Raw genomic sequence first — 11,972 nt, forward strand, 5'->3', positions numbered from 1 at the left:
AGGAATGCTTGAGCCTGGGAGGACAAGGCTGCAATGGACCAAGATTGTGCCACTGTACTCCAGGCTGGGAGATAGAGCAAGACTCTGTCTCAAAGAAATAAATAACTTGAGAAAGTCTGATAGCACTATCCAATCACCATATGTGTCCTTCACTGATATTTTTTATGGGCCTTTGTTATTATCTACAGGACAGTTTGGAAAGGCTTGACCTTGAGGTATACTAAGTTTCAGCACCTCAGCTCATGAAGAGCAAGGGCTAGGCTGAGGGGGCCTGATGCCACTGCAGTGGCTCCAGCCTAGATCCCATGTCCAAAGACAAAAGCAGGGAATCTGCAGGTGCAAGAGGGCCACTCCAAGGACACAGCACAGCAGTGCACTAGGAAGCCGGCCTCACTTCCCCTCCCAAGAGGAAAGACCAGGAGTGGACAAAGAGATGAGGGGATCTGGCATGAACTGGTCTGGGGAAAGGAGGAGTTACAAAGTAGCAGGATCTTGGCTGGGCACCGTGGCTCACGCCTGTAATCCCAGCACTTTGGGAGACCAAGGCGGGCAGATCACCTGAGATTGGGAGTTTGAGACCACCCTGTCGTGGAGAAACTCCGTCTCTACTAAAAATACAAAATTAGCCAGGTGTGGTGGCACACGCCTGTAATCCCAGCTACTCAGGAGGCTGAGGCAGGAGAATCACTTGAACCGGGAGGCGGAGGTTGCGGTGAGCTGGAGATCGCGCCATTGCACTCCAGCCTGGGCGACAAGAGTGAAACTCCATCTCAAACAAACAAACACCCAAAGTAGCAGGATCTCACTTGGACAGGTCCCAATCTTAAAACGACACGAGGCTACATCTGTGTTCATAGCAGCATTCCTCACAATAGCTAACAGGTGGAGGCAGGCCAGTGTCTGCGGACATATGAATGGATAAACAAAATGTACCATATACATCCAACAGACTATTACTCAGCCTTAATAAGGAAGGACATTCTGACACATGCTACAACATGGATGAAGATTCAGAACATGTTAAGTGAATAAGCTAAGGACAAAAGGTCATATACTGTGTGATTCCATTGGTATGAGGTACCTAAAGTGGGCAAATTCATAGAGACAAGAAGTAGAATGGTGGTTGCCAATGGCTGGGAAGTGGGGAAATTTAGTTATTTTTCATGGGTACACAGTGTCTGTTGGGGAAGATGAAAAGGCTCTGGAGACAGGCGGTAGCAATGGTAGCACAATGATGTGAACGTACTTAACGCCAGTGACGTGCACACTTAAAAATGGTTGAAATGTAATATACTTTACGTTATGTATATTTTACCACAAAAAAAAGGCATGAGGGAGGAAACATACAATTAGAATATGGTATTGTTTATTGAAATTCAGTCATTTTTATTCTAATCCCTTGATTTTTGCCATCTCTGAATCCACTGTTTTACCCCCTGTGAGTAGGGCCTCACAATATTACATTTTCTTTTCCTGAGAGAGGTAATAAACAAATCGGCTGTCGGGGAAACATGTAAAGCAGTACTTAATCGACTTTAGGCCCAGGCGACTTAGAAGTGACCCAAGGGCAATGGCTTTTGAGGGCCCCACAACAGCGGCTGTGGGAAAAGGAATGGGCTAAAAAGGGTGGAGGATTTGCAGTTCTGCAGCCAAGTCAGCTTCTGTCTTTTTGACCTCACGGGGCTCTAGCATATGAACTGAGAGCAGCAGCATGCATGACATACCTGGAGAGTCTCCAGAGGGGAGCTTAGAAAATGGCCTAGTAAGAATTCTTGCTAGGTTTCTAGATGAAAAGCCTCAGTATAGCAGCTCAATCATGTAAACACATTATAAACATATTAAAAAGTAATTACTCCGGAGGAAGTTAACTATATTAAAATACAAATTAAGATAAAATTAGGATGTTTCTGCTTTCAGAGTCAAGTACACAGAATATTTTTAAAAATGATGTTTGCCTTTCTGTATCCAGTCATCCCAAGACCTTCACGCCACATTTACTAGTATTTGTGCAGTGTCACCTGTGTGTCAGACTCTGTGCTAGGTGTTGGCTGAACTAACCTCTTACAAATCTGAGAAATGTGTTGAGCATGTGGGTACCCATGACTGCTGTATTTCAGTGTGAAGCAGTTAGCCAGAGAACAGTCAGTGTTTCTACCCAAGAGAAGGAATTAATCACAAATGGCTCCATAATTCTCAAGTCAATCTTATCTAGAGTTGCAGCCTATGGCAACATCTTGTGGCAATCACAGTGCAGACTTGCCCATCATATGTGACTTTTCCCCTTTCACAACAGAGGAAAGTATAAACAATTGGAAGTAAACGAGCTCAGCTCACAGTGGATCACCAGAAAGGCAAGCCGTCTTCTGGCAGTTATTAGATTTCCATTTGGGGAAAGCATTGATCAGGGGGTTAGAAGATCTGGGTTTGGATCCCATCTTTGTCACAGCAGGGTGACCTTGGGCAACCTCTCTGAGCCTCCCATCCTTCTGCTGTAAAATGAGAGTTGTATGTACATAATCTGCAAAGACCAAGTTCAAGTTATTGGAAAATATCTAAACCAGAGTTAAATGAGGAGTGTTCTGAGGTCTGCACACAAGATAGGATATTAGGCAACTTTAAATTATTACCTATTCTCACTTAACGTATTAAAGTACAACTTTAAGTTTGGCATAGGTTGGTCTACAATTATCCAAAAACTTGCAGTGATAATATTAATTTCCCACTATATATATTGGCACTACCAAGATCATCAGAGCAAAAACAGTTGTTGGCCTGATTAACACCAGCCATTCAGGGACTTAATGGAATAGAAGAAAGAGGAGACATGTTTAGTTATTTGTTGTTGCTAACACATTTATTTCCAAAAAAAGGATTTGAGATGACCAGGAATCCCTACCTATCTTACATATATTCATATACAACTCATGTTATATATTTTAACAAAGGACCATGATAATGGCAGCTTCATAGCTCCAAGTAACAATTCAAGCTGATCTTGCCTGGTCCCCAGAAACTCTACCCTGGCATTGGCTTTGTGACCAACCATCCCTCTGGGTCTCTCTCTGAAGAAGGGAATGACTCCTTGGGTGATTCTGCTAATTCGCTGTGTATACTCCTCCCCCGCAGGGGTGAACCACACCTAAGAAAGTTGCATAACAACTTGTTGCTGCTACAATCTCATCTCAGGACTCAAGAAGAGACTTTTTACTTTCTTCCTGTAACTTCTTTCTTCCCTGTAGTGGCTACTGCAAAACTTGAACACTCTCCTCGTGTCTCTTGACCACCTGTGAACATTATAATCTCAGCAGGTGATTAACCACTGAATTGGTAAGAAAAATAGAAGATATTATAAATGAATTTGCTAAGCAGTCTTCCACCTGTCTGCACTCCAACCTATAAACTTACCGCCATTTTAACCAATCTTTCTTTGATTTCAGAAAAATAGGTATAACTGCTCCCATCAACCCTGAACTTGATCTCCTCTCCTGGCCCCCAAAACCTTACTCTCCTATGTAGTTGTTCTCTCCCTACCCCTGGCTCCTGTCTCTTAGTCTAGAAGAATGCTTATCACTTTGATATTAAAACAACAAAACAAAAACAAAAAGCTACTAGCCTCTCTTTAATGTAAGTTCTTTCTATATACTATCCCAGGTCTCTTCATTTTATAACCAAGCTTCTAATAAAACAGCTGTCTATGTCCTCAACTCCCACTAACTTCTCACCCCTTTGCAATCTACCTTCTACTCTCAACACTTGAAACTGAAAAGGTTAACAACAACCAAATCCAATGGAGGCTTTTCATTTGTTTCCTACCTGATCTCTCCATGACCTTTGACACCATTGCTCCTTCCCTTCTAGAAGCACTTTTACCTCGAGGTCTCACTTTTCCTTTCAGACTGATCTCTGTAATTTTTCTTCATTGGCTTATCTTTTAATGTCATCTTTTATTGGTTTTTCTGCCTATAAGCAGTGTTCCCCAATGAATGTCACCTCTAGGGGTTTCCAATTCCTTTCCACATTGATTCTGGGCTTGACCGTGGGATTGCTTTGGCCAGTAGAACATCAGCAAACCCGAAGCAGGCAAAGGACTGATAAGTACTTGTGTACTGGGGCTTGCCTTATTGAAACAGAGACTGCTATGTCATCAGGATGACCAAGATGAAAAAGCAAGTGGAGAGAGACAGAGATAGAGATAGGCAGAGAGAGAGGCTCAACTACCCCAGCTTTTTCAATTGAGTGCAACCCCCAGGTAACCCACCAGATAAATCATAATTTGTTTTAAGCCAGTAAATTTTGGAGTGGTTCTATATACAGTAATAGAAAATAAAAACGATCCTTTTCATCAGCCTGATTTCCTCACCTGTCACATGAGTTCCCACTCAATCCCATCCATTTCAGTGGACTTAAGTACTGTTCATACCTCATAATTCTTACACCTGTATCTCCAGGCCAGATTAACCTTCTAAGTTCCCGTTTTTTACTTAACAGACATCCCCATTTGAATATTCCACAAACCGCCTCTAAAGGAATTCCCACACCAAAGCTCTGTGTTTTTCCACAAGCTGCTCTCGCCTCCATTTCTTATCTTGGTTAGTGATGCAAGGCCGGTGGAAACCTAAAAGGGAATCTTCACCCTTCCCTTTCATTCACTTCCCAACTTCAGCCATTCATCAAATCTTACCAAACACATCACCTAAACATCTCTCACATCTATTCCTTGATCTCTCCCACCTCAAATGCTGCCCTGGTCTAGGGCCCCATCACGTGCTGGGCATGTCACTGATGTTTACTCACCCTCAACCTACCCTGCAGTTTGGTTCTCTGTTCCCATCGTTTTCCTGCTCACTATCTTTTTGTGCCTCCTCATGACCTAGAGGATAAGGTAAACATTTCTTCATATGCTACAAACCCTTTCTAACTTGTCCCTTCAATCTTCACTTTTTCCCCCTGTGTGTGCTGTGCTCTAACTGAGCCAAATTACTTGCAGTGCTGACACTAGCCTGGTGCTGTCCCATCTGTCCCATGCATGTCTCTGCTGGCTTTCCTGCCTGGTGGGCCTCCCCACACTCTGCCATCTGCAGAGTCCAGCCAGGCTCGGCTCAGTTTAAATGTCATCTCCTCTGTTGAAGCCTCTCCTGCTCAGACTTAGTCATCCCATCTTCTGAGCTATCACTGTACCCAATAATACCACAATTGCACACATTTTAGTTGTAAAGACATGCTTAAATTCCTGCCCCCCCAATAGATGCACAGAGCCCCCTCCAGGGTGGGGTTTGCTTTATTATTGTGTTTACAGCACCCAGCACAGTGTACAATGCACAGTAAGTGCCAATAACCATTGGTGAATCATACACTATACTTTTTCAGTTTAAATGCTTTGTAAAAATATTTTTTTTTTTTTTTTTTTTTTTTTGAGACGGAGTCTCGCTCTGTAGCCCAGGCTGGAGTGCAGTGGCCGGATCTCAGCTCACTGCAAGCTCCGCCTCCCGGGTTCACGCCATTCTCCGGCCTCAGCCTCCCGAGTAGCTGGGACTACAGGCGCCCGCCACCTCGCCCGGCTATTTTTTGTATTTCTTAGTAGAGACGGGGTTTCACCGTGTTAGCCAGGATGGTCTCGATCTCCTGACCTCGTGATCCGCCCATCTCGGCCTCCCAAAGTGCTGGGATTACAGGCTTATATTTCATAATTAGTTAAGTTAGCAGTAGAAATGTCCACTTATTAGACTAGAAATGGACACAATGAGTGGCCCAATATTACTTAGATTAAGGTGGGTAACAGCAAGTTATAGAATACTGGAACTGGCAACTGAGGGGAGAAGAGCCAAAGGGGCACAGTCCAGGTTGGAGGCAGTGCCACTTTAGAACTGTTGCCCCTAGAGCTCCCTATCACTGCTCCCTCTAGACAGAGCACTGCCGTCCTCTACCACAGGGCGGAGCGGGCCTTTGCTTCTGTTTTCTCTTCTCTCATCAGAAGTCAGCCCACACGACATGCAGTTAGTAATAATCTTGAGTCTAGACAGTGCAAAGAAATAGGCAGTAGCTTTTGTATCTTCCCTCTTCTTGTCTTAGAAGGTCTTCCTCACTTTTCTCCCTGCTTCCAGTCTAGTTTTCCACATTCTTCACCCTACCAGAGAGATATTTCGAAGTACAGATCTGACCTGTTACTCTCTCACATGAAGACTCTCCAATGGCTGTCCATAACCTTTGGGGAGAAGTCTAGAGCTCTCCTTGGACCTTTCTACTTATCTAGTCTAATCTACTACCTCCTTACCCCTGCCACTTAAACAAATGTGTAAGCGTTTACTGAGTTCCTTCTACATGGAAGGCTCTATGGGACCTGGGGGTACTAAAAGACAGGGCACAGTCATTGTTCCCCAGAAGCTTACAGACCAATGGTAAGATAGAATAAGAATTAACTATAATTCAACATAAGTGTGTATCGATGGAGATGGGCATCCTTGGGAGAACAAAGGAAGAACAGCCAACCCATCCTGAGAGGATCAGAGAACATTGTGGAGGAAGATTGGCTCAACCTCCATGTTCCACTCCCAATAGATCCACTTGCAGTGGCCTGGACTCATTGGGCTATGAAACCACTGTTGTCTTCTTGGGAATCCCTCTTCCCCTGCTTGTTCTGATGAACCTCCCTATTCTGATGAGTTATTGTGTTTACTGAAGACACAATGTAAGGCTCTCATCTTCTAGGAAGCTGTCCCTGATGTCCCAGGTAGCAAAAATCACTTCCTGTTTTTTTTTTTTTTTTTCTGATGCAGGAGATGAATCTGGAATCTTCTAAAAATGAGTATATATATATATTTTAGAGACCCACAGGCTGGCCTCAAACTTCTGCACTCAGGAATGCAGGTCCTCCCACCTCAGCTTTCCAGTAGCTGGGACTACAGGCACATGCCACCACCACGCCCAGCCTCACTTATTACTTTATGCTGCCACACAGCATGAGCTCCTTGAGGACAGGACCTTACCATGTCTCCAATGCTATTTTAGAGTCTGGCACACTGTAAGCATTCAACAAATGTTTGCTGAAAGAATGGCTCAAACTCAGCTGAACATGTTTTGTTTAGGAGCCAACAACGGCCAAGTTCTAGCCATAGTGGTTTTCTTTTCACCTGATATGTTGACCTTACCAACCTTGACCATTGCCAGCAAAAGCTCCTAGCAGTGTTCTGGGCTAATAGAGATAAAATGGGAATTGTAGCTAATAGTTTTTCAACCAATATACTATCTGCTTAATTAAAAGATACTATACTATGGGCCAATTACTAAAAAGTTTTACAACATATATACCCAATAAATAAAATAGTCCAGGAAGATACTACAAGTATAGTATAAGAAAATATTTTGAAAAATAATGGAATCAATTCATACTCATATACTCTCTATGTTGAAAACCTGGGAGCAGAAATCTAACAAAGAAAATTTTTTTTTTTTTTTTTTTTTTTTAAGAGGAACCAAAGCCAGGTACACTTCAATTAGTACAAGAGGAAATAAATAGAAACTTTAAAGCAGTACAACTAATAAGGAAAAGGCAACATCACATAGGCAACTATAATTTTAGACTATATGAAATTATAGAATTTTTTGTTTTTTTAAGATGGGGTATCGCTCTGTCACCCAGGCTGGAGTGTAGTGGCGTGATCTTGGCTCACTGCAGACTCAACCTCCTGGGTTCAGGTGATCCTCCTGCCTCAACCTCCCAGGTAGCTGGGACTACACCCGGAATGGGCCACCACACTTAGCTAATTTTTATTTTTTTTATAGAGGCGAGGTCTCACTATGTTGCCCAGGCTGGTCTCAAACTCCTGAGCTCAAGCGACCCTTCCGCCTTGGCCTCCCAGAGTGCTGGGATTACAGGTGTGAGCCACTGTGTCTGGCCTCATAATAGAACTTTTTAATGAAAAGGTAAGTGACCAATTTTCTAACAAATACAGCAGCACTTACATATCCAACTAGCTTCTTTCTTATTTTTATTTATTATTACTACTTTTTGAGACAGAGTTTCGCTCTTGTTGCCCTGGCTGGAGTGCAATGGTGTGATCTTGGCTCACTGCAACCTCCACCTTCCAGTTCAAGTGATTCTCCTGCCTCAGCCTCTAGAGTAGCTGGCATTACAGGCAACTGCCACCACACCCAGCTAACTTCTTTGTGGTTTTAGTGAGGTAGGTTTTCACCATGTGGGCTAGGCTGGTCTCAAACTCCTGACCTCAAGTGATCCACCCAGTTCAGCTCCCGAAGTGCTGGGATTACAGGCATGAGCCACCGCGCCTGGCCAGCTTCTTCATGAAAAAATTACAGGTCGGGCGTGGTGGCTCACGCCTGTAATCCTAGCACTTTGGGAGGCCGAGATGGGTGGATTATGAGGTCAGGAGATGGAGACCATTCTGGCTAACATGGTGAAACCCCGTCTCTTCTAAAAATACAAGAATACAAAAAAAAAAAAAAAATTATCCTGGTGTGGTGGCAGGCGCCTGTGGTCCCAGCTACTTGGGAGGCTGAGGCAGGAGAATCACGTGAACCCGGGAGACGGAGCTTGCAGTGAGCCGAGATTGCGCCACTGCACTCCAGCCTGGGCGACAGAGCGAGACTCCATCTCAAAAAAAAAAAAAAAAAAAAAAAAAGAAAAAGAAAAATTACAGAGGAGGATTATGCCATTATCCCAGTGAAGCAGAAAAAGTTTTTTAGACTTTTCTTTTTGCTGCTTTCTTCAGCATTTATACTCCTCCCTATATCTATATTTTAATTTTTTATGTATCTTCAATGGCAGTAAACCTTCATCATTTAGAGGCAAAATATATTGTTTGGAGCTAGCCAAAGTCATTTGGATGTAAATTTGGTGAACGAAGAAGAATAATAGTTTTTAGAGCGGGAAAAATATATGGTGGTAAAGAGAGTTATTTTCCAGTACTTGCAAATTGGTTCTGAACACAATTTCAAAAGATGAGTTCCAAAAATGTATTGAAGGATGCCCTCAACACTGGAATTAGTGTAATTTACATAATATTTTAAAGTTGGAAACATTTAATATAGATAGGACTTGACTTTTAAGTGTTTGAGAAGTTGGAGTGTTTTTTCAGTTATTTTAGATGCGCACATTACCACACCAAGTATTATAGGTGGATACATTCTGGGCTATTTTTCCAGAGATATTTATTTGTCTGTGGAATTCAGTATTAAGTCTGAGCTCTTCAAATAGACTATTTCTATTCATGTCCTAGGGCCTAGACAACCTTTTTGTAGTAGGTCATGTTTTCTTTGGAATTTTTCTCAATTGCTTTCTGCTTGGCCCACTCCATTCTTCAATGCCCTCCTTCCCAGGTCCTTGGTACCTTTCCACTGCCCTCTGGCTACAAGGAACTCAGGCCTGTCCTATTCCTCCAGGGCTCAGACTCCAAAATTACCATTCTTTTATCACCAGATCAAAACTACCAATCCACTAGATTGTAAACTCTACGAGGGCAGGACATATTGTCTGTTTTGTTCACTACTATATCTCCAGTACCTAGAACCAATCCTGGAACCTCTTAGGCACTCGAAGTTGAATGAATGGCTAAGTCTCTAAATTTGTTAGCCTGGCTAGGTGTTGGGAGGAAAGCAACCCATTGAACCAATTTACAATCATCTGTGAAAGACCAGTAGCCCCTTATCTCACCCTAAGGTATTTGCATACTTAAAGGGAAAGCTTGTGAATTCAAATTACTCTCATTGGGAAAACTTCAATAGTGAAGCAAATGGAGAAAAAACATCTCAGCCTAAAGGGGAATGCGGGGGGCTGCGGGGGGGGGGGGTGCGGAGGTGATGGTGGTGTGGTGAGAAGTATGATTTAGGTAGGCCAGATCTGCCTAGGAGTTTGCCCCTGAGGGCTTCTACTTTTTAAGGCCCCTTACGTGCCACACCACCACAACATCTAAAAGCTTAGAGACTTCATGATGGCTCAGGGCAGTGATCAGGATAAGTAGACTATAGACTATAAGTCAGAGGACTTACATTCTGTAGGACTGTTTTTACATTGGCACTGGTATATTTTAAAAGGAAGTTTCCTAGCTTTCGAGTTAAATGTACAAGAGCACAGGGAATCTCCTCATAGGCACTATTTGTTGATAACAAGTTATTTGTAATATTGTAATTTCACTATATGTAGATGTCATGTTTTTTTCTCCTGTGAATTGCCTTGAAATAAATGCACATCTGCCATGGAGCTGTGGTACACTGTAAAAGATAAGACATAATTTTTTATGGCACATTATTTTAAAAATGTATTCTAATATAGTCAAGTACTAGTGATTTTTTTCTAGACATTGTGTCCTGTTTTTAACCCCCCGCCCCATACACCCCTAAAGCACCTTTCATATGCTTTCATTGGGAAATATAAACTTAATGGAAACAGTAGTCTAACTCAGAATTGTGATTCTTCGTTTGTGATACCCGGTTTAAAACAGACGGAAGTTGATTTTAGTGTTTTCAACTTTTTAAATGTCAGAATTCTTTCTGTACTGTCTTCTATCTTCTTTTTGATTATCTATAAGTTCCTTAAACATTAAAACATTTCTTTTAGAACAAAACTCAAGTATATGATGAAAGCAAGCTAAAAGCAGTGCATTTAACAAACTACAATACAATGTGACATTTATAAAATTATTACTAAAATCAGAAAATAAATGTCTTAGTGATTAGGATAATCAAACTTACTGAATAGTTGTAGTAGTTACATAATGAGATAGTTTTGATTAATCTTTTGTCCAAATGACAATATTGTGATTACAGGCTTAGCACTACAGGTAGTGTAACCATCAAACAGCGAGTGAGATTAGTACATTTTATACAGTTTTGCTATTTTCTCAGTTTATTTTGGAGTCCAGTGATAACCATTCAGTCTGCACCTGCCATAGGACAATCTTTGGTTGATATGAGTTCCTTTCTTGATTTAAAAATAAGTGCAATCTTTAACCTAATAAGATTATCTTAAAGTTTACAATTGATGGTTTAAACACATAGTTCCGTATTTTGCAGATAGAAGAGGCTTAATCCATGTTTGTAAATCTGTTTCCTAAAATAAAAATTAATAAAAAATGTTTTTTTTCTTCAGGTTTAATATTCATTTTGTACCGGGAAGAGAAATGGAATAAGAGGCTCGGATTTTTAAGACTATGCAATCATATACAAGTGCCATTTTGGCCAAAGAATGAGTAAAACATTCTAGTCCCGACACGTTTAATAATGAGCATGCATCCTATTTCTTTGTTTCATAATCATTGTGCTCTCTGCTTTCCCTCTTTTTTGGTATGGTAACAAATTTGACAAAATCAATGCCATCTAGTTAAACTTTTTGATTAAGTAGTGGATCCAGTGTCCTATCCACGAAGAGATGGGAAAAGCGATGTGGAGAAGCAGGCACGAGCCCATCTGGAATGGAACGTGTCCATTCCGAATAATTTCATGTGGGAAAATAATTTCAAGTTGAAGGATAATTACTGCAGAGACGGCCAGACACCTCCGGCCGCCGCCGGCCGCGCAGCGTTGGAAACCCTTCGCCGCGGCCAGGAGGGTCGCAGCCGGCGAGGAGCCCCGCTTCCTGCCCCGGGGCGGCGCACCCGGCTCCGGGAAGGTGCTGAGCGGGAGACGTGGCAGCAGCCCCTCCTGCCCGCGCCTGGGCTCCGCGGCCGAGCGCTCCGAGCAGCTGGGCAAGGAAGGCTGCGGGGCAGCGGCGCACCGGCCGGCGGACCCGCCTGCAGCGCCGGCGCCCGCCCGGGGACGGGAAGTGGCGCCCGGCCCGCCCTTGCGGCCCGCGGCCCTGCAGCTCCGCGCCGCCCCCTTTCTCTCGGCCTCTCCCTCGGCCTCCGCCACCCCGGCCGAATTCTTGCATAAATTATGCCAGGCGCGCCTGACGTCAGGTGGCGGCGCGCGGGCGCGGGCGCGGCGCGGCCCGGAGGGAGCCGGCGGCGGGCGCGCGCGGCCCC

This window comes from Theropithecus gelada, chromosome 8, assembly GCF_003255815.1.
Source record: "Theropithecus gelada isolate Dixy chromosome 8, Tgel_1.0, whole genome shotgun sequence".
Taxonomy (NCBI): domain Eukaryota; kingdom Metazoa; phylum Chordata; class Mammalia; order Primates; family Cercopithecidae; genus Theropithecus; species Theropithecus gelada.